Source organism: Trachemys scripta, chromosome 7 (assembly GCF_013100865.1).
Source record: "Trachemys scripta elegans isolate TJP31775 chromosome 7, CAS_Tse_1.0, whole genome shotgun sequence".
NCBI classification, from domain to species: domain Eukaryota; kingdom Metazoa; phylum Chordata; order Testudines; family Emydidae; genus Trachemys; species Trachemys scripta.
Window position 1 is genome coordinate 91,233,992 of NC_048304.1, and position 26,688 is coordinate 91,260,679.

At 39.8% G+C, this 26,688-nt stretch overlaps 1 protein-coding gene across 3 annotated transcripts in view; it reads right to left on the bottom strand.

Annotated features, from left to right (window-relative positions):
* The window catches only part of SGMS1 (sphingomyelin synthase 1), a 198,079-nt gene that overhangs the window by 93,450 nt on the left and 77,941 nt on the right, over positions 1-26,688 (bottom strand). For all 3 annotated transcript variants that reach the window (XM_034776043.1, XM_034776039.1, XM_034776040.1), the window contains one exon: positions 7,001-7,068. The gene's annotated coding sequence lies outside the window, so the exon portion shown is untranslated. The remainder of the gene's footprint in view (positions 1-7,000; positions 7,069-26,688) is intronic.

Consider the following 26,688-nt stretch of genomic DNA (forward strand, 5'->3'; position numbering starts at 1 on the left):
TTTATATATATAAATATGCATTTGTTTTGTTAGTGTGTGTGTGTGTGTGTATATATATATATATATATATATATATATATATATATATGACTTGTATATGTACAAGGCTCAAAACAAGATTTTGATAATTCTGCCTACCAACAATCCAAACCCTTCTAGAAACTCAGATGAATCATACTACCAATTTTTTTCTTTATTCAAATGGATCAAAAAATATTTGACAGTATGAGTGTTCAGATACTACACAACCTTTGACTTCCATTTGCATTTGGGTTTCCTCTTCATAAACATCTAAAATCATGTCTCAAGTAAGGACTGAACAAGAAGCAACTCTTACGTATTTCAGTTTTCAAACAGCATCAGTCTTTTCCCATCCTTACTTTACACCACTACGTAAGAAGGCTGTCTTTGCTATTCGTATTATTCTGCTCTGAGATGTTCCAAACAATCCTAGTAATCACTTTTACTCTTAGATTAATAAATTGGTCTTCCTCTGAAGTTCAGTTGCCTTCTTAAAGAAAGATATTTACCTTAATTTAAGCTTTTTGAAAGTGCTTATTACATTCAGTCTCTCCACTAGCAGGGGCGGCTCCAGGCACCAGCACACCAAGCACGTGTCTGGGGTGGCAAGCCACAGGGGACAGCCTGCCGGTCGCTGTGGGGGCGGCAGTCAGGGAGCCTTCGGCGACATGCCTGCGGGAGGTCCACCGGTCCCACGGTTTTGGCGGCAATTCGGCGGCGGGTACGCCAAAGCCACGGGACCGGCGGACCTCCCGCAGGCGCGCTGCCGAAAGCCGCCTGACTGCCATGCTTGGGGCAGCAAAATACATAGAGCCGCCCCTGTCCACTAGAGTACCCAGAAAGCTGAGAGCAGAGATTTCAATGGGCTGCTTTTCTGGAATGATATTGCATCTTCAGGAAAACAGTGCAGTTCTTCAATGGTTCCTTAAGAAATAAGTCCTCTTCCTTGTTAGGAAAAGGTTTAAAGTCAAAAAGTTTAAAGGTTAGCTATGCATCTGTACACTAACTTTATGCCTTTTGTACTACCTTTTTTATACATCCCTTTTAGGGCATATCTACACTGGCAATTAACAGCGTTGCAACTTTCTTGCTATGGGGTGTGAAAAAACACCTCCCTGAGCGCAGCAGGTTGCAGCGCTGTAAAGCACCAGTGTAAACAGTGCCCCAGCGCTGGGAGCTACGCCCCTCGTGAGCCGCAACCACACAAGGCACGTTAAAGCGCTGCTGCGGCAGTGCTTTAGCATTGCCAGTGTAGACTAGCCCTTACACTCAATGGTGTAGTCTAGCTTAGTGATGGGTAGATTTGAAGACTGTAATTTCTCATTACTTTGGTTGGAGAGATCTCTTCAGGGCTGTTTCATGCAGAGAGAGTCTGATCAGATGTGTTAACAACCCTCTATTTTATCTCTGGATGACAGAATTCATTTGCATCGCAGACACCTAGTTCGCAGCTCATTCCAGTTAAAATTGGAAGGCCAGATGCACAGAGCCAGTTTCCGCTCCCTGATTCTGTGTGGCCCTGCACGCAAGTTAGAGCAGCCTGGGGGTTAACTCTAAAGTGCACCAGCTGTCAATGGTCCCCAAGGAACCATGCACTCTTTTATCCTCATCTGGCGCTGTGTGCGCCACTCACTCCTCTCTAGAGCTGCAGAGTGGATGACATAAGAGCTGTCTACATGGTCTCTACATGCACTGGGGTGCCCTCTCATAAATACTCATCTACGAGGATAAGGTTAATTTCCATTCTCTTTGTGACACGTGAGTGAAGAAAATAATTTCCCCCAAAATCTCTAATTTAATTTAATAGTCAGGAATTTTTTTGGATAATACTGATCTAAGATTGTCCTTCTGCTGAACGAACACACACACACACACACACACACACACACACACACATGCAGCCTTTCGCTATTTATGTTCTTCTGCTGTTGCTACTTAGGCATGGCTTTTTCTCTTTGGAATATCCTTCATAACTTCAAGATTTTCCCCTGTGGTGGCTGAACTGTGACAAGCCTGATTACGAACGCCACAATTTACATTATGGAACTTGAAGAATAACATCCATCGATTCTTTACCAGGGATAATTAATAACGTCGTACTGGATAACATACTATACAGTTATAGTTTCACTTTCATTCAGTTTGAATGAAGATATTATGCAGTTCAAATAAAACAGGTATTCAACACTACTATGGTACGTTTCAGATGTGTTTCAATCAAAAATAATGAAGGTTACAATAAGTTTACTATATGAAAAATCTCCATTTCAGTTCCACATAATACGGACTTTGTATGGTGACCTGTGGCACACAAACCTTCATTCAAGACTGGAAGATGGTATTCCCAGCATGGGAAAGAAAGGAGTGGTTGCACTTAGTACATTTACTTCCTCTTGAAAGCAAAGGCAGAGGAATCATAGTCCATAAGATACAGAAGTTACAATGTACAAGGCCTATTCTGTTACAATTCTTCCTCACAGGGAATAAATCCCAGAACAAAGAGGATCTCCCTTTTATAGAGAGAATACATGGTTCCTGAAACTTCCTTACTAAGTGCCACAAGAGGCATACAGTGCGGTAACTAATCTCTATTTGATGTCCTCTTAATACGTTTGTTTTTTCTACAAAATTATGGTTTTTATTGTTTCCTTTAGAATCACTATCTCGTAGTTTGCTTTTATATATTGATGACTCATCATAAATCTGGTGAATAAAGTTGTCAAAGTTTTTCCTTCTTTCAAATTTTTGGTGAAGTGAGCATTTTAATGTATATTAAAAATTTAAAATATTAAAAATGTAATGCTTCAGGCCAGATTCTGCAACTATTACTCAGACTGCACAAGAAGCACCTTACTAGGCGAGTAATTCCTCTGATTTAAAATTGGACTGTGTCTATAGTAAGATACTAGTTAATATGCATAAATTTAAGCATGTTTATGTAGTGCCATTGAAGTTAAATGTTTGCAAGATTGGGATCTCGATCTTTTGAGGGGATTTTATAATTTACTTTTAGAGGGAAATTATCTGACACGCTATCTGCTATATACACAAGCATATTTTTCGTTTCCTTTATACATCAAGAACATATGCACTTTTTCCTCAGGTTCAGAAGAAAGTAGGAGGCAGACCAATTGAGAGTCTATGGGCAAAGATAAAAGGGATAAAAAATAGGGGCAACATCATGGCAGAGGTCTACCATAGACCAACAAACCACGATAGGGGACGTAGATGATGCATTTCTCGAACAAACAACAGAAATACCCAAAAGACAAGAGCTGTTACTTATTGGGGACTTTAACTACCCAGACATCTGTTGGAAAAGTAATATGGCAAAACAGAAAATTTCCAATAAGTTCTTGGAATGTGTTGGGGACAACTCTTTGCTCCAGAAAGTGGAGGAAGGAACCAGGAGACATCCACTGTAGACTTGACTCTGACCAACAGAGAGGAACTGGTAGGAAATCTGATGGTGGAAGGCAACTTGGGTGAAAGTGATTATGAAATGATAGATTTCACAATTCTAAAGAAAGGAAGGAATGAGAGCAGCAGAATCAGGACAGTGAACTTCAAAAAAGTAGATTTTAACAAACTCCCAGAACTGGTAGGTAAAGTGCCATGGGGAAAAAATCTAAGGGAAAAAGAGTTCAGGAGAGCTGGCAGTTTCTCAAGGAGGCAATATTAAAGTAGGATGACCACATGTCCCGCTTTGGCCAGCACAGTATCTTTTTTAAGCCCTGTCCCGATCGTTCCGACTTTTTTGGCAAAACTGTGCAATTGTCCTGTTTGCTCTTGCCAGCTGATCATCAGTTGGCAACAGCAAACTGGACAAAAGCACAGTTTTGCCAAAAAAGTGGGGTGTGACTAGGGGGAGGGCTCAGTTGGCCTCGGGCTGACCCTGCACAGGGTGGGGAGAGGAGAGCTTTAGGCCAGCCCTGGCACAAGGGCTCAGGCTCATCCTGTGTGCAGGGGGCAGAGGGGAACCGTGGACTGGCCCCAGGCGGGTGTGTGTGTGGGGGGGAGGGGGGCAAGGGGGTTCAGGATGGCCCCGTGTGGTGTCACATTTTCCCTTTTGGAAAATATGGTTAGCCTATATTAAAGTTACAACAGCTAACTATCCCCATGCAAAGGAATGAAAGGAGAATAATAAGATGCTAACATATGGCTCTATCAGGAGCTCTTTAATGACATGAAAATCAAACAAAGAATCCTACAAAAAGTGGAAACATGGACAAATTGCTAAGGAAGATTACAAAAGAACCACAGAAGCTATAGGAACAAAATCAGAAAGACTATGGCACAAAATTAGTTATACTAGCAAGGGACATAAAAGGCAGTAAGAAAAGTTTCTTTAAATATATTAGGAACAAGAGAAAGATGAAGGAAAGGGTAGGTCCTCTTAGCAGGGAAGGAGAGTTAATAACTAATGACATCAAGAAAGCTGAGATGTTTAATATCTATTTTGCTTCACTCTTCACTAATATGGTTAATGGTGACCAGATATTCAACACTAGTAATATTAACAAGGGGGAAGCAATGCAAGCCAAAATAGGGAAAGATCCAGGTATTATAGAATATTAAAGAATATTTGCATAAGTTAGATGTACTTAGGTCAGCAGGGCCTGATGAAATTCATCCTACAGTACTTAAGGAACTAGATAAAGCAATCTCTGACCCATTAACAATTATCTTTCAGAACTCATGAAGGATGGGTGAGGTCCCAGAAAGGTAAAAAGGAGAACAAAGAGGACCTGGCGAATTATAAACCAGTCAGCCTAATTTGGATATCTAAAAATGATTAAACAACCAGTTTGCATGCACCTGGAGGATAAAAGATTATAAGTAATAGCCAGCATGGATTTGTCAAGAACAAATAAACCCAATTTCCTTCTTTGACAGGGTTACCTGCCTAGTTGATAAGGGGCAAGTGGTAAACGTTAAGTCTTGAATTTTTCACATCCCTGAACGACAGAGCTGGGCCAATCCTTTGTGTCTAGTGGAGACAAGCCCCTAGTGTCTAGCTAACCATTGATCTTTCAAGTTGCTGAACACCTTATAATTCCGTTCAACAGAATATCAGGGTGAGCAGAGTGTGAACATGTTTCAAAAAGTCACTACAGATGTTCTATACTAGGTTAATGGAGCCAAGATGTACTGTATTTGTGCTTATGTGAGCCACTGCAAACCAAAAATTGAAAAACCACTGCACAGACATCTGCATTTCACAAGCTACAAACTGCCCCCCACACCAAACCCAACAAGAAATAGACCAAATTATTACAGATTTCAAGAGACCAAACTATTGTGTGCCACAGGCAGAGAACAGGAAGGATTGATGTCCTAGACCCCTGCAATGACTGGGAATTGATTTAAGTAAAGTATACCCAGATGATCCTACCAAATGATCCATGTCTCCCATGCTGCAGAGGAAAATACTCAGTAGAATTTCCCCAAGTCATTATTTAAAAAGGTCGTATTCTACTACTTTGATTACAGAAACCATGCAATGAGAGTCCACAAGAAAATGCAGTGTCAAAATTCTTCAACACTTGAAAAGATTAAAGACAAACAAGTATGGAGCACAATTTTAGATTTCCCACGACAAATACTTACTTTTGTTCCCTCGTTCACTTATTTTCTGTTAGAAACCTCAGGCAAGTTTGAGAGGCAAATGAGAGATGCTAGTTGATAACTTTTGAAAACAAGGCCAATCATTTTAGTGCCTAAACATGGACTTAGAATTTTAAATTTAAACACTGTGTTTGGCAAATCTTGGCCTTAGAAAGTATTTAATATTACTATCTCTTACACAGATCACCTTTTACAAGCTTTCAAGCAGTGAAATGAACTTCCCTACTACTGTATTCTTTGTTTAGAGCCATCCAAAGAAACAAACCTAATTTCGACTAAAAATCCATCATCCCCTTTTCAGCACAATCATAATTATACATTGAAGTGCATAAAATGGTGAGAAGCAAGCTCTCTACTTTTGCAGTCAGAGAAAAGACTAACCAGTTAGGAAAAACAAATTTCTAGTTTACATTTTAGATGCAAATGTGAGACAGTATCTTCTGACAGACTAGAAGTGTATCCTTTGACTACTTATTACCTAGCACAATGGGATCCTGGTCCATGACTAGGGCTCCTCAGCATTCTGGTAATATAAGTAAATAAATAATAATTTAGTGACCTATATACTGCAATCAACGCTTGACGGAGTAAGGTCTGAATAGGGACTGCAAGTCTGCCTCTATGCACCTGAACCTATGAGGAAGGCTATGTGTCTGTCGTGTAGGCCTCCAGCAGCAGCAGCAGTTTGGGCATGGGAGGGGGCTAAGGACTGGGGCAGGGTGTTGGAGTGTGGGGTAGCATTTACCTTGGGTGGGGGGAGCTCTCCGGCTCCCACCAGCATATCCCTGCAGCTCCTAGGGGGAGGCGCCAGGGGGCTCTGCATGCTGCCCGCGTCCGCAAGCACCGCCCCCAGAGCTCCCATTGGCTGCAGTTCCTGGCCAATGAGAGCTGCAGAATCTGCGCTTGTGGCGGGAGCAGCACGCGGAGCTCCTCCGCCTAGGAGCTTCAGGGACGTGCTACTATATAATTGTATTACCTTCACACACAAGTGCATATTAAACCCAAATTGCCAAATTAAATTTACTTCATCTCAAATAAGTCAAGACAAAAAACAAGTGTTCACTAAAGGCAAGCTCTCTAGACTTTAAATCAAAAGCACTTCCCATAATGGATTCAACACTGTATAGCAATGTGTCAAAGTTCTCAGGTCCCAAGTCTTTGGCGTAACTAGTTTCTTACCTCTAAAAACTCAATGTTAATTGAGCTACCCCATAATAATATTTTTTTAATACACTTGATTAAAAGTATTTTGTCAACATTTGTTAAATGCTTCAATGACAATTTTCATACAAGTATATTCTTTGTTGAGCAGCACACTTGAAGAAAAAAATGGAAGAAAAAGGTTATTTACCTTTAGCGTCATTCACCTTCCCAGATTAATCTATCATTCTTCAGACCTCTCTCTCTCTCGCTCACTCTCTAAGAGAAAACATAAAACAAAGATAATTTTATCTTTCATGTTCTCCTTTAAACAATTTGGCTGATTAAGAGAGATTTCTTACACAGCAAGTACCTTTTAAAAAGGTCACTTTATATATATGAAGAAATAAAATGAAGAAATAAAGCACTTCTATAGATATGTCTGAAAGTATCTGAAAAGAGAGAGAAAGAACAGGAGATGGGAATAAGAACTTTCATTTTATATTCCTGCATTTACCACAGGCTATAAGCAGTACTGGTTCAAGCAGTTAAATTCAGGTACACACTAGCTTCAGCCCTTCAAGATACACAAGCATTCTGAAAACATTCCTACGTACACCTATGGCTTTTTGCACAGCAGTCAAACTAATTACTTCTACTTGTAATTGACTGAAGCTTTCTTGTTATTTATGACTAACAATGTTTTGCATTTCCAATTTACTGAGAAGTTGTATAAATAACCAGTGTTAGCTGATCTTTAACTAGGCCAACAACTTACAACACTTTAATGCAAGTGTCAACATACAGGTAGTTTTCCCATTCAATGTAATGTTTAAGAAGTATCCAAGAAAGGTTTTCATAATACAAAAATAAAACGGCATCGGGGAAATGTGTTCGTTCTCATTGCACAAATTACCATAGTTTATAGATATACACTGATATTTGTTGTATGACAACACTGTAGAGGTAGGTCAAACTCAGACTTGGCAAGATAAAATGAGATAAGCTGCACTTGTTTTATGAACTGTCATTCAATTTTATTAGTACTTGCTGCCTCTGCTTGGCCATAGATTGGAGAAAAATGCCACACAGTGTAAGTGCCACTTCATTGGTATGCCCTTTCCCCTTGTACTCGCCAACTACATCTAAATCCTGCTGTTACCGAGGCCAGAAGTAGTGAATATTATTATTAATGGGCTGCTGAGAAGAGATTTGCAGAGGCTATATGGGTCTTATTTCCTAAATCTGCTTATATGGCCTCAATCCTGCCCCCAATTGGATACCCATTACAGTACATTTCTACTCCAAATATTTACATTTACAAGTTATATCTTAATATTCTCCCCAAAATCAAGATATAGCTATCTAATTTTAGAAATCTTCTCAACTTATAAAAGGAGCGAAAAAAATCACTTATGGCTCCTACAACCAACGCATATTATAGCCACCCTTAACTCATTTTGTTAATCTCATTTCTTTGAGAAATATTTTCCAAATAAAAAGCTTTCATTTTCAGTGTAGAAATGTCTTAACTCAGCTCTTCTCCTCCTACTCTGACAGTCCAAATTAATTTTGGCTTTTTTAGTCAGTTCTCTTTGACCTATTCTTCAGAACCTACTGGGACTGTATTTCCTTAATCACGTTTGCTTCTCTTTTTGTACAATAGTAGGCATTACTATTAGCCAGAAATTCAGCTCCATCTCATCTTCAGATTCTTTTCCCTGAGTTTCTTTTCTCAGAGCAAGAGTGGAGGATCTTTTTACTTTCTTCACTGAGAATAAAACTTTATTGTAGAAGGTCAAATCCTTAGGTCTCTTTCTAAACTCTTTACTGATTTACTCACTCAGATCCTGTTTTAGCCATAATGCCAGAGAACATAGTAAATAATAAATTTGTGGCCTTATATTTATCCTTTTATTTCTTTTCTTTCCTCATCACTGCATCTTTATTTTTTTTTAAATTAGTGTAATCTGGCAATAATATCCCTAGGAGGCTGCCAACACTAGCTGAGGAAAATAGAAAGTGTGCCTTATTACTGAAACCTCACTCTTGAAATGCAGATTCAACAGATCTTTTCCTACACAGTGAACGCCTTCTCTTGAGGTTTCCTGACACACCCTTTTATCATTGCATCTTTCATGAGTCTCAATTTTCTTACCATACCTTCTCTCCCCTCCCTTTATTTCGCCCACCCATACTTGGTTTTATTTGACAAATACAGTTATCAGCGTCTGTGTCCAAAGAACACACTTTTTCTTTTTCTGGTACATTTTTCATCAGTTAACTTAGTGAGTATGTCTGTTCGTTGGCCCTTAAGCCCCATTAGCAACTGTGAATTTTTGTTCATGACACGCTTTTCCTTTTCAGCATTAGCAGTCTTTTGTGTCATATACTTCACTAGTCCTTCACATAAAGGCCATCCTCCTCCTATTAGAGGCTCCACTTTCCTTGCCTAAATACTGTTTCATGCTTTTAGGGAAGGTCATTGAATATCTGTAGATTTTAATGGAGTGCATAAGCATGGGATGGGAGCCTGATGGAGGTGGGCTTTACATCTGCCCTCTTGAAGCCACTTTTCTCGGCTTCCACACTTAGGTGATCTTGCTTTCCCCAAAATGGACTCTTGTTTACTGACATGAGTACACTAAATTAAGTTTTATCTTTAGGAAGCCTTGCCTATCATCAGAAAAACTGGTTTATTTGTGAAAAGGACTGTGTCCTCCACAACAAATTCAATTTCTGTTGCTTGCTATAAAAGCCAACAAAAGGAGGCATAATAACAGCCCCAAAACTCGCATGCAAATGCCAACTATTCCCTAATGCAGGGAGCTGTCAATGTGAAACCATTACAATAAACCCTTTCAGAGTCTTGCGGATGAATGATACAACTGGAACTTCAGGATTTTGGATTCCTCCCACTTCTAACCCACACAACACCCAACAGCAAGCCCATTTTCTCTTGGCAGCAATAAAATATAAAATTCTACATCATACTAAAATTAAAACAGAAAGTAGAACCAAGTGAATACAAAAAATAGCAACAGCACACACTTGCTTCCTGGACTTGAAATGGAAATCAAGTTAATTACCATAATTATGGTAAAGCCAATTTATTCAGAAATGCCACAAAGAACATCAGTACCAAAGTGCTTCTTTATAATGCATTAACATTGGCGTTTTGTTAAAAAGGTAATTTTAGTGCTCATGAATGGTGTCAGAGTGAAAGGATTTGACAATGAAATAGACTCTTTGGTTCTTGTGCCAGAACAGCATAGACAGCAACAGTGTGAGTTCCTCCTTTGGTAGCCATCCATTGAATCCAATTCTAACCTAGAGAAATGAGGGTAGTTCCATTTCCACGACCACTCAATTCTCAGTTCCTCCCTTCTGTCAGCCAGCCATTTAATGCCAAATGTGCTGTTAAGTGTATAACACAGATATTATCCCACTAGGAAATTGATGGACCAGATAGGCTCATGTTTCAAACAATGTTAAATGCAAACTGAAGAAAGTCACTAAACTTTACATTGTAACAAATGCCATTAATTTACTTTTACTGAGCAAAAACTGAAAGCCACTAACCTTAGTTATCCTATTACTGTAAGGGATATGTAGGCTTGTAACACTAATCTTAAAACTCCATATTTACTTTGCATCATGTACGTGCTGGAGGTTGTTAATTAAAAGCAAATGGTTTATCCTAAGAAAGAATCTTTTATGCACAATGATAAGATTTTAAAAACTGAATCTTAAAGAAGGAACTAAACACTGAAGTTTGGCTCAGGTACCATACTTCCCCAACATTAGACAGTGTTTGAATCATGGTTTTGAAATGAGTACATCCCTTTTAAAATGTCTTGGACTATAAATGTCTCCATATAGATAAAAGCCAATGCATTAATGAGGTTTTCCCAACATTTCATAAACTAACTCTGATAAAACCCAGAGGAAAGTTGAAGTTTAAAGCTGCATAAGAAAATATGGTGCCTCTCTCTTCACAGACTTTCCAAAGCTCATGCCACTTGCACAAATTTATTAGGAAACAGAAGAACTAAAAGGTATAACTCAATATTAAATTCTGCGTCAAAACATTGTCAAAACAGAGAGTGCAAAGACTCCCCTACATAGCTACCCCATCAGTCCATTTCACTTCCTTAAAGGGATTCAGTGGTGCATAGAGATTTCCACATGGGTGAATTTCATCTTTATTTTTGTATAATCACAGACCATACTCCCGTAACTCAGCAACAATTATCCTTGACCTGGCACTTTCAGTTCCATTTCCAGCAACACAAAGTGCCAGATTGCAGGAGCAACCTTGAGAACAAATAGAATATATTCATTCACTTCAGATCTTAATTCTCCTTGAGGCATAGCCAAAGAAAGCATACACATGTACATTTTAAAACCTTATTACCATATTCTGTAACATAACCTCTGTAGAATTAAAAAAAAACACAACTATATTCTTAGTCTTTAATTCTTTGAGATATTGCTGAAAATGCTCTATAAGGCCCTTCCTGTCCAGATCTCTCCAGAGCTAGCCACCTCCAGTGCAGCAGTCTTAAGACGGAGTTTTCAAACAATTTTATATCAATTGCAGGAGCTAAGCACTATTGTGGCATACAGAACATCCTTTTTTTCTCTCCATACTAGAGTGAATTGAAAAATGGGGGATGAGGGAAAGAAATCAACAACATATTTCCCATTTTTCACTGAAATTTCAAGTCCGTGAAATGTGACACCATTTCCCAAAATCCACTAACTTCTTGTACTACACAGGGATACACAATTTAAAAATACAGAAACCACACGCCTATATTAGGGTTACCATACATCCGGATTTCCCCGGACATGTCCGGCTTTTTGGTCCCCAAATCCCCGGCCGGGGGAAATTGCCAAAAAGCCGGACATGTCCGGGGAAATACGGAGGCTAGGATCTCCGAATTTGTGTGTGTGGGTTGCTCGCTGTGACATCACCTCGGTGCGACACTCGGCTCCTGCCCAGGGCATGCTGGGGGCTGTAGTCTGGCCGGGCCTCATGCTCCAGGGAGAGCCGGGAGAGGGGAGCGGCCGAGAACTACAACTCCCAGCGGCCCCTGCGACGCGACCAACCTGCCCCTGTGAGGCAGCAAGCCGTCGGGGGAGGGTGGGCGCAGGCCCCTGTCCTTTGGGTGGGGGGGGTGTCTCTGGGCACCGTTCGGCAGCCATCACAGGGCTGGGGGGCATCCCCGGGGGGGGGGGGGTTGTGGACGCCAGCGCATTGCAGGGAGCCGGCACTGTCCGGATTTGCGTCTCCCTGGGGCTGGAGCTGCGCCCCAGGCACCAGTCACAGGGCAAGCTGGAGAGTCCGGGGCGGCTGGCGAGCCTGGGGCATGAGAGGAGCCGCTAGTCGGGTTGAGCTGCCTGGAGGATGTTGTTGGGGTGTGTCTGCGGGGCAGGATCCCGCCCTTCTCCCTCCCCTCCCGTGTCTCCGTTTACTTTCCTGAATGGAACTGGTGAAAATCAATCGGGCTGCTGAGTGCCCTGTGAGTCCTGTCCGTAAACCATGACCCAGGAGAAATGTTACCCAGGTCTTGCACCTTCATATCTTGTGAGGCGAGGCAAAGGTCAGGCTCCTAGCCACGCACCCCACTCGTGATACACAGACATAAAAATACTTTATACTTGTAGAGCTCTTGCAGCGTGAGCATCACAAAGCGGCAAGTGGAAAATCATAAATAGGTGGAAACAGATCGAGTGTAAGGCCTTGGTGGCGCAGGAAAATTCTCTCATTTTAACAGTACCAGTATAATGAAAGTGGAACAACTTCCTGGCATGGACTTGGTACTTGGTATCAAATTGCTTGTACCAGTATAGAATTACATCCACACTTGGGGTTGTACTGGGATAACTCAATTGGTTTAAAAAGAAACTATACCCCTAACCAAAATGGTTACCCTGGCACAAAATCTGTGTGTAGAGCAGGCCTTAGTGACTTGCCCAGGGTCACCAAATGAGGCAGTGGTATAGTCAGAAATGCAGTGCCAGAACTCCTGTACACTAACAGCTGTCCTTAATTTTTAGCAAAATAGCTACTATTTTTTCCATTCTGTCCATCCAAAAATCTGCAGTTCAGTGTATTTCAACTATATTAAGGTTCTCTGAATTTGGGGGGGGGGGGGGAGGTCGCCCGCTGTGACATCATCTCGGTGTGAGTTGTTAGTTTTGCTGCAGCCACTCGCACTCGGGATCCCCCGAGCGTCTTTTGGCAGAGCGCTACCGGCTTCACGGTTTGCAAGTTACTGTACCAAATAACTAAACCAGAGAACTGTATTTAAGCGGTGAAAGTGCTTTGACACAAATACTAAATAGAACCATGGTTACACTACCTGGCCCTAGCAGAATCCCTTCTCCTTGACCATCATGATGCTATTCCTACCTCACCATTATTCCTAATAATCAATATTAATTTTCACTGCATTCTCCATGGTTTAGATTTATTTTCTTGTTTAGAATAAAGTCCCAATCTTAACTGCTTATTTGTAGCATTACTACCATCATCATCATTACTATAAATGATGGTAAATAAATAAAAACATCCCATATAGATAACCATGTCTCCCTCACTAGCAGCTTGTTTTGCTCACAGACTTTTCTCTGTTTCACCCTCACTTTGTAGGTTTTACAAACGTTTTACAGTTTATGAAGCACCTAGCAACCCCCAACCAAGAACAGAGCGGGAGGGAGAAGGGGGAATGCAGGGTGCTCAGAGGAGGGGGCAGAGTTGGGGTGGGGACTTTGGGGAAGGGGTTGGAATGGGGGTGGGGAGGGGGCGGAGATGGGGAAGAGGCGGAGTTGGGGCGGGGCCAGAGCCCCCGTGGAGTGTCCTCTTTTTTCAGTGTTGAAATATGGTAACCCTAGATATCAGCTTACTAGCATTGCTCTGAACTACTATGAAGAATAACCAAGCTTTATTTCCAGTCCATGCTACACTCTTGCACCTTGAGCCAATATGTCTAAGAATTGTGCCTGGGCAGCACTGGGGAAGCAAAATGAATAGACAACAGGAAAAGAAACAGTTCAACTATAATTCCAAATTTGTATGTACATGAGGCCCAGAGATACAATATTATAACTGCTAAAACATGGAAAATGATTAGAAGCAACATTCTAGGGCTCTCAAAATGTTGACACTCCGAGGGTCATATTACCAAGAGAGAAGACGGCTGCCTGACTCCTGGTCTCCTCCACCTCCACGTGGCTCCCACGTACCTAAGCCATAACTTTGTCAGAAATTTACTAATTAGAGGAGGGAGATCCTTTTTTATAGTGTTGTTGTAGTGTTCCCTGCTGGGAAAACAGAAATGCCCAACGACCCAAGCCTGAGTATCCAAAGAAAGGTAAGGCCGAGGAAATCCAACAGTCTCTCACATAGGACTTTGCAGCTATGAAGGACTTTCTAACTACCAAATTTGATCTTTTATCTCAAGATATATATGAGCTCTCTAAAAATGTGGGAGAAGTCAAAGCTCCTTTGACCTATTTAGATAACAAACTACAAAAACCTGCCACACAACTGAAGGAGGTTAGAACAGAGAATGCTTCCTTAAGGTAAAGACTAACAGTCTTGAAGAGAAACAGGAAGATCTTGAAAATAGATGACGCAGGAATAAATTGCAGTTCATGGGAGCATCCTGGAAGGGGTGAAAGGAAAAAACATTATTAACTTTCCCCAGAATACATTCTTTGAGGTAGTAGATTTGGATCCCGGTTTGCCTTCCCTGGAAACTGAAAAGGCTCAAGTGACAAGGGCCAGGAGGAGAGACCAATAACAACCCCAAACTTATCAGATGTAAATTGCTAAGTTTTAATGACAATGTTAAACTGATGTGTTAGACAAAAAGGAATTCTTAAGTATCAGGATTTAAAATGTTCTTTGTATCCAGACTTCTCTGCAAGTTTAAGCAAGAAGAGAGCAACATTTAATGGCATCAAACAAGTTCCCGGGGATTATTAAATACAGCCACAAATATTCTGCGACTTTCATAAAGAAGATGACAGACTCAGTGAAATACTTAAATATCAAATTAGATGCTTGGCAAGCCCTATAGAAATTGAGACCAGATCCCACTCTGGTAACAGCATGATCCTCTCATAAGGAAAAAGAAATTGCCAAGTATAAGTCCTGAAAAAAAGGAACTGTGATTAGGAAAACCAGGCAGCCCATGCACCCTTTATCGCTGAAATAACTGGCATTATTTCCAGAGAGACAAGGTGGATGAGACAGTATCTTTTATTGGACCAACTTCTGTTGATATGAGAGAGAGAGAGAGAGAGAGGAAGAAACTTTCAAGCTTACATAGAGCTGACCTGAAGAACAAAAGCTTGCCTCTCTCACCAACAGAGGTTACCTCACTACCTTGTGTCTCTAATATCCTGACACTCACACGCCTACAACACCACTGCATATAACATATGGCATTATTTCTGACAGAGCTGATGTCTCAGTGTTACTAGGAGGACATTGGAACACAGTTATGGATGAGATCATAGACAAATCTGTGTTATAGGGGAAAAGCTCAGCCCTTTGCAAACCACTCATTATCCCAGCTGAAGGACAGCCTACAAAGCATGACTACACATATTCTCCATGGTTCATGTTTCTTATTCCAGATTCAATTTTTCATGATATCTACAGTTCTACCTCCTGCATGTCTTGGGGCAGAAGTTGGTAGACTCATAGACTTTAAGGTCAGAAGGGACCATCGCAATCATCCAGGTAGTATCATTATCTCTGATCATGGTCCAGTTTTTCTTCATATAGACACTGGTCATAGTACTAAAAGATCCTCAAGATGGAAGTTAAACACACTTCTACTCAGAGACCATACATTTCTTCAGATGACTGAAACATCCATTACCAACTTATTGCAGGAAATACAAACGCCATCTCCTCTACTATAATTTTATCGGGAACACTGAAGGCTACCTTAAAATTTGCATCTGGAAGGACGGACGGAAGAAAGAAAGAAAAGCAGAGGAGGTTGCAAAATAATTAGATGTTGCACTCGCTCATTACCTCAAAATACAAATACAATGGATGTATGGTCCATCCAGATTCAATTCATGGTTAACAGAATTAAACAGAAGCATTATGACTTAGGGCAAACTCCTAGCAAGGAAAATTAAAATGGCTCCCTCTGATAACACTATATCCCCTTTGCTACAGAACAGTTTTTCTGTACTAGAACCTGATAAAATTAATATATAATTTGAAGACTTATGAATCCCTTGACATCTCTCACAGGGAGTTAAATTCCAACCTATTTGACAATTTATAAATACATTGTCGTCATCTATCGTTACAGGTGAAGCAAACAATTGATTTGCTCAACTTGAGCTAAGAGCCTGGATCTGATGGCTTTCCAGCAGAATTTCATGAGACATTTATCAACCAATTAGTACTGATACTGTCAGAAGTCTAATGAAATATTACAAAAGAAATATCATCATAGGACATGAGGAAAGTGATGATTACCCTAATTTTAAAAAAAGACAAGGTCAGTCTTCATTGTGGCATAAACAACTGGGGCTCCAGCTGCTTTCCTAAAGTTAGATTCTGAAAAGATCTTTGATCAACTGGAAGGGCCATACCTCTAAGTAATCCTGAGAAAATTAAGATTTGGACCTAAATATCTGACCTGGATTGATATTATTTACAAATCACCCCGTGCCTTTTTTTGACTAATGGTGTTTTCTTCTCCACTTTTCAGTTACATCAAGGAATGTATTGGGGGGTGCCCTCCATTGCCTCTACTATTTGATATAGCTATGGAATCACTAGCAGCATAAATCAGAAAGAATTACCATCGCGATAAAGACTACAAGATTAGTCTATAGACAGATGATATTCTTCTCACTCTCAAAAATCCTTCCTCTTTGATTCCACCACTATCAACTGCAGTAAACTATTTTGGTAAGATATTACAAAATCCTAAAGCAACCAGGGTAGGGCTCACCACTATGTCAAGCCTCTGTGTTTCGGATATTCTAGAAGATCCGCCCTGTTTGAGTAATGCCAGGAAACAGATTGTTGGAGCATTTATAGTGGCCAAAAGTGTCATTTTCCAAAAATGGAATTCTGCTACTTCCCCCATATCCTTTGACTGACTGAGCTAACCAACACTATCCTCATGGAAAAATTGACAATGTATAGGGGCACAAAATCCAACTATGAAGACACCTGACCTGGTCCTTCATGAGAACAGGGGATTACTTACCGTATAATCTTCAGTAATATTTATCTATGAATATTTTGTACTGTGATATTGTTAAATACATATTCCTGTTCTGCTTTCTTTGTTGTTGTATTTGAATGTCTGCATGGATAAATTAAAACTTCTGAAAAATAAAACTGAAAAATGTTAACACACTGGGCAGTTGCCTACAGCTTTACTTTCTTCAGAATCATCTTTGCAGTGTAATTTTCTTCATCCTTTTTCTAAAATTTCTATTGTCACCTGCAGCTTTTCACTGGCTTCATAACTAACAATTGAATCATGAAACATGGTTTTATATACATGCTAAAGATATTTGGTTCTCTCATTTGAGCCAGCCACATTCACTATTACAAAGCTGTCACGTGCAGTTTTTTTTCCACTTATGGCTTAAACAGGCTTTTGCTTGGAACACATTGATGGCAAGAAATAAAGTTGTCTGGAGTTGTGGGGTGTTTGTTTGTTTGTTTTAAACTAACATGTCACTATCTCAGCACAATAGCTGCCACCTGCTTAAAAGCTCAGAAATGTCAGTTGTTAATAAAATATACTTTCAGTTATATATTTACACTTTTATTTATGGTAAAAAATGTCTTCACTTCTGGACTAAGCAAAGTGAAGTGAAGGGTTTTTGTTTTTTGTTTGTTTGTTTTTAAGCACAGCAACTAATGAAATGAAACCCAACACCCCCAATTTCTCCTGGAGAGGTTACAGGCAAATAGGCTACTTTGACAAATGTTATGGGACTGGCCTCAGATCCAAAACTTATAGTTAAGCTACAGGCAAAAAATCTTCAACACAGTAAAAATTCAACATAATATATTGTGACGTTGCACTCCATTTGCTTTATGAATGTGAATATCATGTAACTGGATGCTTTATGCAAAAGGTCTCTTGTAAGGTATCATTACAAAGGTTATAACCTAATGAATATATTCATCCTATTTGTATAAATGTATCATTCTTGTATCTGAAACTAGAAATATGAAGTATTACTCTGAGGTCCTATTGTAATTATGCAAAGCCATTCATGGTGGCTTAGGATCTTGATGTCTCCCACTGACTGGGACAATTGGTTGTGAATGGGTTTATTTACCTGCAAGCCTTCCTGTGTACCTGACGAGGGTAATGAAAAATTAGGTCTTGAAGTGACATGTGACCATGTCACATGATAGTGGAATCCATCTTAAACCTGGTGCTTTTCCATTTAGGAGGAGGAGTGGGGACCCAGAGAGACAAAAGATTCCTGCCTTGGGCCAAAGCTATAAAAGGGGATGGAACAAAACAAAGGGGGCTGCCAGTCATGAGAAATCCCCTAGTTACCACCTGAGCTGGAACTAACAAGGACTTAACCAGGGAAAAGGATTGGGCCCAGACTAGGAAGGAGTCTAGTCTGTGAATGCTGTTTATTGGAACAACTCTGAGGGTGAGATTTTATCTGTAAATAGATTCTTAATGCATTAGGCTTAGACTTGCGTGTTCTGTCTGTTATTACTTGAAACCACGTAAATCCTACTTTTTATACTTAATAAAATCACTTTTGTTTATTAACAAACCCCAGAGTAAGTGATTAATACCTGAGGGAGCAAACAGCTGTGCATCTCTCTCTACCAGTGTTATAGAGGGCGGACAATTTATGAGTTTACCCTGTATAAGCTTTATACAGAGTAAAATAGATTTATTTGGGGTTTGGATCCCATTGGGAACTGGGTGTCTGGGTGCTGGAATCAGGAGTACTTGCTGAGCTGTTTTCAGTTAGTCTGCAGCTTTAGAGGCATGGTTCAGACCCTGGGTCTGTGTTGAAGCAGGCTAGCGTGTCTGGCTCAACAAGACAGGGTTCTGGAGTCTCAAGCTGGCAGGGGAAATAGGCTCAGAGGTAGTTTCAGCACATCCAGTGACAGTCCAAGGGAGTCTCTGTGACCATCACATATCTATTATGGGAAATACCACTCCTTCAGCACAATACAGACTACCAGCTATTCAACATAACTGTAGCTACTAGGAAATGTACTGCAATACTGTAATTCATGAAAAAAGGGTCTGATCACTAAGTCATGGCTAGACAAAACAAAACGAAAATGAGATACAGGACAATTACAGCCATTCATTGAAGGAATTTTTTACCTGTGCATACTGTTTTCAGATTCATTTCTCCACTGCCTAATTCAGGACCTTCATAGTACTCAATTCTTAACACACAGCACAACCCACTTTATCAAACTCCAATTGCTCGTAGGCCATTTACAACCTTTGGGCTTACAAAAACTGAAGTTCTGCTCCTGTAATGCTTAGAAACTCTGGGAGACAATCTCCTAAGCAAACCTCTCCTCCTCTTTTGTGGAGACTTGGCTTGCTCTGTATGTTCAGCGGAGACCCTGCTAACTGAACCCCTGATTTTACAAAGTATGTTCAAGTACTTTGGAAATACAGGAGTTCAACTTTGTGAGTGTTCCTATGTAGGCAGGTAGACACACACACACACACACACACACACACACACAGAGAGAGAGAGAGAAAATAATTCTTGCACTTATCTTTCCTTAATTAAGACAAAACACAAAAAGTTAAAGTTACACCTCTCTCTTCTTTCCTTTCCAGAAATAAACCATCTTAGTGCCTGTTTATGGGCAGTGGGTCACATAGAATTGGAACTGAGGGCCCAACCTGCATTATTCAATTCATTTTTCCATTTGGCTCTATACTTCAATTTATTGTGAAAATATCACAATCCTGTTGAACTCAGACGCAGGAAAATTTAAGTATGACAAAAATTTATCATTGCCTTCTGTTGGCAATAGACCTGCCTTTTTCCTGGACCAATATAAAGGAACCTTTTCATCACCTTCCATTGTCACAATGTAGTCTATTATTTCTGTTTAACCATGTAGTACTTCTGATGTAAACACAAGAACACTAAGCTCATATTATTATGCCAGATAGTGTATAAATAAAAATCAAAGAGAAGGTAATTTTGTTCTATTATATTAATGACGGTACTTTGGATTAAAAGCTTGTTCTGAGCATAAAGAAAAACAAAGGTAATTTTCTACTTTCTGTGCATTTACAAAAAGAATATAGATACCATCACACAGAAATGTTGTAACATTTTCCAATATATTAGTGTATGTCTGTTTGTTCTATATCAGACTTATAAATACAGTTAACAGTTAAGGTTGCTAAGGACAAACACCACCCCGCTCTGACTCCCAAAATCCAGAAAACCAAAGTTACGCCATAAAATTACATAATCACCCTCACACGTAATCATGTCAAATCACTCAAACACAATGTCCCTATCCAAGGTAAATCAAAAATAATCAGCCACAGTAACCAAGAAGAGTCAATATTGTGCAAGGTTTATACCTAAACCTTAGAAAGCAGGCAAGTATTTCCCCCATTTTACAAATGAGATAACTGAGAAGTTGCACAAGGTCATTTCTGGCTGAAAACAGAACCCACATATCTATAATGGCAGACCCAAGTCTAATCCACTTAACCACGCTGCACTATGGAATCAATGTGCCATATCTAAGAGCAACCACACTACGGAACAGAACCCAGGTATCCTGATTCCCAAGAATCCATTTTTTGTATAGCAAGTAGTTCTCACAGCCATTGCCAATTTTAATGAAAACTACAGCATGAAAGATGTGCAGATACTCTGTGAATCACATCTAAAGATGGCATCTTGACAAGGAGAGGGGCATGAAATAGCCAAAAAATCCACATTTATACAATTTCAATTGCACCTGCTACTAAAGCCTGCAGAGACTGCTTTCTAGATAATCAGAAATAGAGGAGAAACTGTTTGATATTCTATTCCAAAATTTATTCTCTTCTTTCAGTTCATCCAAAATCTTATTTGAAGGGCAGGTGCCTGTTTGTTTGCTGAATTAATGAGACTGATGTCATTACATCAGGATTTGTACTATATATAATATTTAAAAAGAGAGGTGACTGACAAAAGAAATACAGAAGAATTTGGCATTTATCAGTGTCCAAAAAAATAATGCTTTTGTTTTCACCATGCTACAAAGCTTTCATGATGTGCAACTCATTAGATTTGTAGTCTATGAGCTTTTAGGTCAATCAAACACCTACACTGCAGTTAATTAATATAGTATATTTATAACTTCACTTTTAAATGAGATTTTTTAGGCACAGAATGGAAAAATATATAATCTATTAAAAATAGCAGGTTATATTAATATTTCTAAACACAGAAAAACAATTAACTTCTCCAGAGAGATTTTAGCAGGCTACATATATTTCTAAATATAAGTTGTTCAGTAGCTACATACATAAATTAATAGACTGAACACAGCTGATGGAACAAGTGTCATGTAACAAGTTCCCAAGCGCAAACTCTTTCAACACCAGGCATTTCATTTAAATAATTCTTTCTCATGTTGACTCCCATACTCACTAAACACCGCTAATGTAAACAACCAACATGATATGATATCTTTAATAAACATTGAAATTTAATTTGAATGTGTAATCTTTTGATAGAGCATCTGCCAAAAGTAATTTTCTTTTCACAAACACCCAACATTTGACAATGCATAAAACCTTGGTATTATGCACTTTCCAACTGAGATTAAAAGACTTCAGAACCATTAATGAATTTAATTTTACAGAAATCCTCTAAAGTAGGTGATATTATCCCCATTCAACCCATCAGACATAGGAAAATAGGGCTCAATCCTAGGAATAGCCCAACGGAACTAAATAGGATTGCTCACATAAGTAAGGGCTGTATGATTGGGCTCAAAATGACTGACTTAAGATCACACAGAATGTTTGCTACACAGAATGTATAAACAACATGTGAGATCCTGGACCCATCAAAATCAACGGGGTTTTGTCACTTGTGACAGGATTTCACTCCGAGTCTCCTGTCATTGAATCTTGACCCTCAGTCACAAGACCATCTTCCTAAAATGGCCATTTTATTCCAACCAAAAGATAATACATTCTCAAAAGGTAAAACCTAGTTTGCAAATCCTACAATTCCAACACTCAAGACTAATGTTTTAAGACATTTACTATTGTGTGGCAGGGGTGGTTGTTTCAATTCCTCAAATTGCTATAGTCACAAAATGAGGGGAAGAAAACTTCCAAAGGAACTAGTTGAGCAAGGTTTTAAATTCAAAATCAACACTTAAACAGGCTTTTTCATTTTCGTCTATACTGCTGCAACAACTGACATAACCAATGATGTCAAAATGTAGCGCTACACCTTCATAGCTTGAAGGCTACATGTGGTACTGCTAAGACTGGTTAGGATCCAAATCCCATTAAAATAGGTGAATGAAGTAAAATAAGAACCCACAATATCAAGAGTGAACTTAAAACATTAAAATGATTATCAATTTCAAAGATGAACAATTTTCAATAAAGTAACATAATTCATAACAGGCATCAGTTCCTATGAAAGTTAAACAAATCCTCTTAAAAGTCACATATTTCTTTTCCTAGGAAGAAGAAGAACGTGAGAAAAGGAGATTGATTTTATGTTAACTCTGTAAGCAAAGTAGCTTACATCACAATTATCTACAGCTTTTGAAATTTAGAAATGTTTGCACTGTTGGTCATAATTTTGCAGCCAAACTATCATCAAATAAATGAATTGTAAGAGAAAAGATGTTTAAATTTTGTTTTGCCGAAGAAAAACCTAGCTGTTACATTTTGCAGGTTCACAGTGCTGCCAACTAACTGAGTAGAAGAGCTGTCATGAAAGCAATACAACTTCGAATATGTGGGGTCTACTTTGGCAAAATAGAACAGTTAGTCCATTATACTCACAGCCTTTAAGTCTAGGACACTTAAAAGAAGCATTCCACTTACAAAACATGTATCTTTGCTTTCTGTGTAAGTTATACTATAGCAAATATCTGGAAACTTTTATTACATAAATTAGCATATGTAAACACAGTGACAGTAGATCTGACCAAGTTTTTCAGAACATTCATAGCTGTATCAGGGGACAGGTAGCCTGGCAATGAAGTCACCTAGTGGGGGGTTCATGGTTACCTGAAAGAGGGTGCCGGAGGTTATAAAAGAGAAGGTAGTCTGAGAAGTGGGGGAGAGGGAAGAACCAGAGAGTCCATTTTCTGGATCAGAACCACATGCAGGAGGGTAGGGAGGAGAAGAAAGGACTCTGCTCAAGCCCAAAGAACTCTCCAGAGTGGTGAAGAAACTGAGGCAAGGAAAATTGGTATAGTTGTGTTTATTATTTTGTCTAGATCTGTGCTAAGCAATGAGTTAATTGTGTTTAGAATCCTGTGCAAAGTCTACATGTTTGTTTGCTTGTTTTCACTGTTGTGTGCCTCTGAAGAGTTAAACTGTAAACCAGGAAAATCACACTTCGGGTGGGATTCTGGGGTACATGCAAGAGTTGCTGAGGAGGTTTGGGGGATTCCGCACTACTTTCAGGACTTAGGCAATTGGACTGTGGGTGATTCCTACTGCCAAAAGGGGTGTCAGACATAAGATCTGCTCCTGGAGTGTCTCTCTAGAGCTCTACAGTCAGGTACAGTTCCTAAATTCTGCCTGGCCCCAACAAGCCAAAAGCATGTGCAGTTCAGCATTTCAATCCCCCTCCCAGCAGTCTGGCAAGTGTCCAGCCACGGATGTTCAACCAGATCTGTGATAATACAGTGCCTACACACAAGGGGGGGGAGAGGGGAGTCTATGGTGGCCTCAAGCACCACCATAATACAAATAATTAGTATGAGAAACACAATTAGCAAGAGACAAATAAAACTTTAAAAAATACATGAAAGAAAAGTGTGTGAATAACATTTAAAAAATTTCACTAATGAAAAGTCATACTTTAAGCCACTTTGCAAAAGGTTTAAAAATAATGCAGATCTGGCTTGCCAAGTTCCGATGCACATAAAAAGGAGAAACTGACAACACAAATCCCTGGAGAACAGCATTTATGCCAGAAACTGTAACAAATCTGCAGTGTTACAAATGCAATACCACACTGATAAAAAGCATTGTAAACATTTCCATTTTGAAAAAAATAAATTTGAATAATACATTTTCTACTAGGAATCAGAACACACACACACATATATATAGAATGAACACTGAAGAATCTCAACAAGAGATCTAAATATAAAAAAGAATCAGCATTAAAGATAAAGCAGAAATTCATAATCAGAGTACCAATGCTTGTAGATCCTCTGGTACTTGAAGGAAACTTTGGGGAAGGGCAGAAGTGGATCTTCAGATAGTGGTGAGGAAACAACTCTATGAAGTAAGTCCTAGTTTTATATGTCATCCAGAACATGTTAACATGGTTTATGAAATTATGTATTTAGATAGTTAATTAAAGTCTTAGAGAAATCTACATCTGGTACTGCCAGCCACAAAAGTAAGGATGACAACAAAGAAATGTCTAAGCACAAAGGGGGGGAAAAGGAAAGCAGGAAAAACTTCTATCTTTCATGTTAGGAAAAAGGAAATTTATTTTTGAACTGTCTTAAATCCTGAATTTCCTCTCTTCCATCCATTTGAAGACAGGTAGCATATCATTTGAAACCTCTTAGAAACTACAACTTTCCTAAGAGACTGCCTTCTCCACCCTCTTAACCTTAGTGACATTGTGGTAGATTTCTATACATTAACAAAAAACAAAACAAAACAAAAACCACACACAACTCTCCCATTTTCACCCAAATTTAGGGCAGGTCAAATCTGAAATAAATAAAATCTTTAGCTTTTTTATCTTTAACCATATTATAATCCACATTTGCAATACCAGCAAATGTAGTAATAGGAAAATATTTAACATAGAAAGTCAAAGTGATTATATAAATACACTACTAGTCAATTTTGACTATCTATCCTGGTCAGTTAAGTTCCAGTTTGCAAACTTCATACCTGCAATAAGTTACCAATTCACAGGGCAGGCCAACACTTACAGTGGCATATAGAGTACATCGACAGCACTCCCTGCAGTATAAACAGCAGTGTAGACAGCGAGGCTTTGCTTAGGTGAGTAGAGTACATACACACCAGAATTCTAGGGCAGGGTTCTCAATCTTTTTCTTTTTGGGCCTCCGCCCACCTCCCCCGACCAACATGCTATAAAAACTCCACAGCCCATCTGTGCCACAACTGTTTTTCTGCATATAAAAGCCAGGGGTAGCAAGCAGGGCAACTGACCAGAGCCCCATACTACAGGGGGCCCTACAAAGCTAAGTTGCTTGGGCTTCAGCTTCAGCCCTGGGCAGTGGGGCAGAGAGCACGGGGCTTTAGCCCCACATGGCGTGACTCAGGGTTTCAGCTTTCTGTCCTGGGCCCCAGCAAGTCTAATGCCAGCCCTGCCCCCTGAAACCTGCTCACAGCCCCCCAGAGGGCTGCGGACCCTGGGTTAAGGATCACTGTTCTAGGGCACATAGCCCACACAGCTGTCTACATGCCCAAGCCATGCCTCCAACATCTTCTAATATGCTGTTATTACAGTGTGATGCTGCCTCCCCCTGCTGGAGCCTTCCCCGGTGCAGTGAAAGACAGGCAGGTGGAAGCTGCTGGCACCCCTTCCCCTTGCATTTCCCCTACACACTGCTGTGTTTGGCTACACAATGCAGCATGGACACTGCCTGCCTTTCACTGAAGCATGCCCTACCCACTGCCACAAATGTAGACAAGGCCACAGGAAGTACAGGAGACTATTCTTCCCATATCTTAAACTAAAATTTGTAATATTGTTAGGGCTGAAGAAACACCATACTGAATTTGTTGTATATTAAATGTTAGGGTTATCCCCACAATCAAGTTCTCATAACTGTTAAAAGATGACAAACAAAGAAAATGTTTTGGGCTTTCAATTCTAAAGTCACAGATTCTTCTGTCTTACTTCACACCATAACCTGCTTGGAAAGATTTCATGAACAATATAAAATGTTAGACCAGGAGTTCTCAAACTTCACTGCACCACGACCCCATTCTGACAACAAAAATTACACAACCCCAGAAAGGGAGACTGAAGTCTGAGCCTTCCCTAGCCCCACCCTGGGGGGAGGGGAGCCAAAGACCTACTGTCCTGAGTGGTGTAGGCCAAAGCTGAAGCCCAAAGGCTCAGCCCCAAGGCAGGGGGCCTGTAATCTGAGCTCCACTGCCCAGGGCTGAAGCTCTCAGGCTTCAGCCCCAGACCCCAGCAAGTTTAAATGGGGTCGCAACCCACTTTGAGCACTGCTGTGTTAGGCTAATGTAAACCTGTGGGAAGTATTTCATTTGTTGTTGTGGAGAACATATTCCGTACCTGTCTCTTCAGGTATGATCAAATAGCCCAAAGAGCTCTAAGAGTGTATGAAAACATAATAGGAACTACCAGCAAACAGGAAAATAAATTTACTTCTTATCTATCACAATGTAAAGTGGCAAACTAACAAGCTAAGCTTTGCTAAGAGCTACTGGAATAGCTCTGTATAAGATGGTAACCCATTTCCAAACTAAGTCTTTATTAATATCTAATATCACAAACCTATTTTTTTCCTCATATCTACCCATGGGTCTATATGTCTGATACTTTTTAATTTCCTTATTTAAAAATAAAAGGAGCTGTTGAAACAATCCATTTGTGTTAAGTGATTGGTAACCCAACACAGAAAGGAGATGGGTT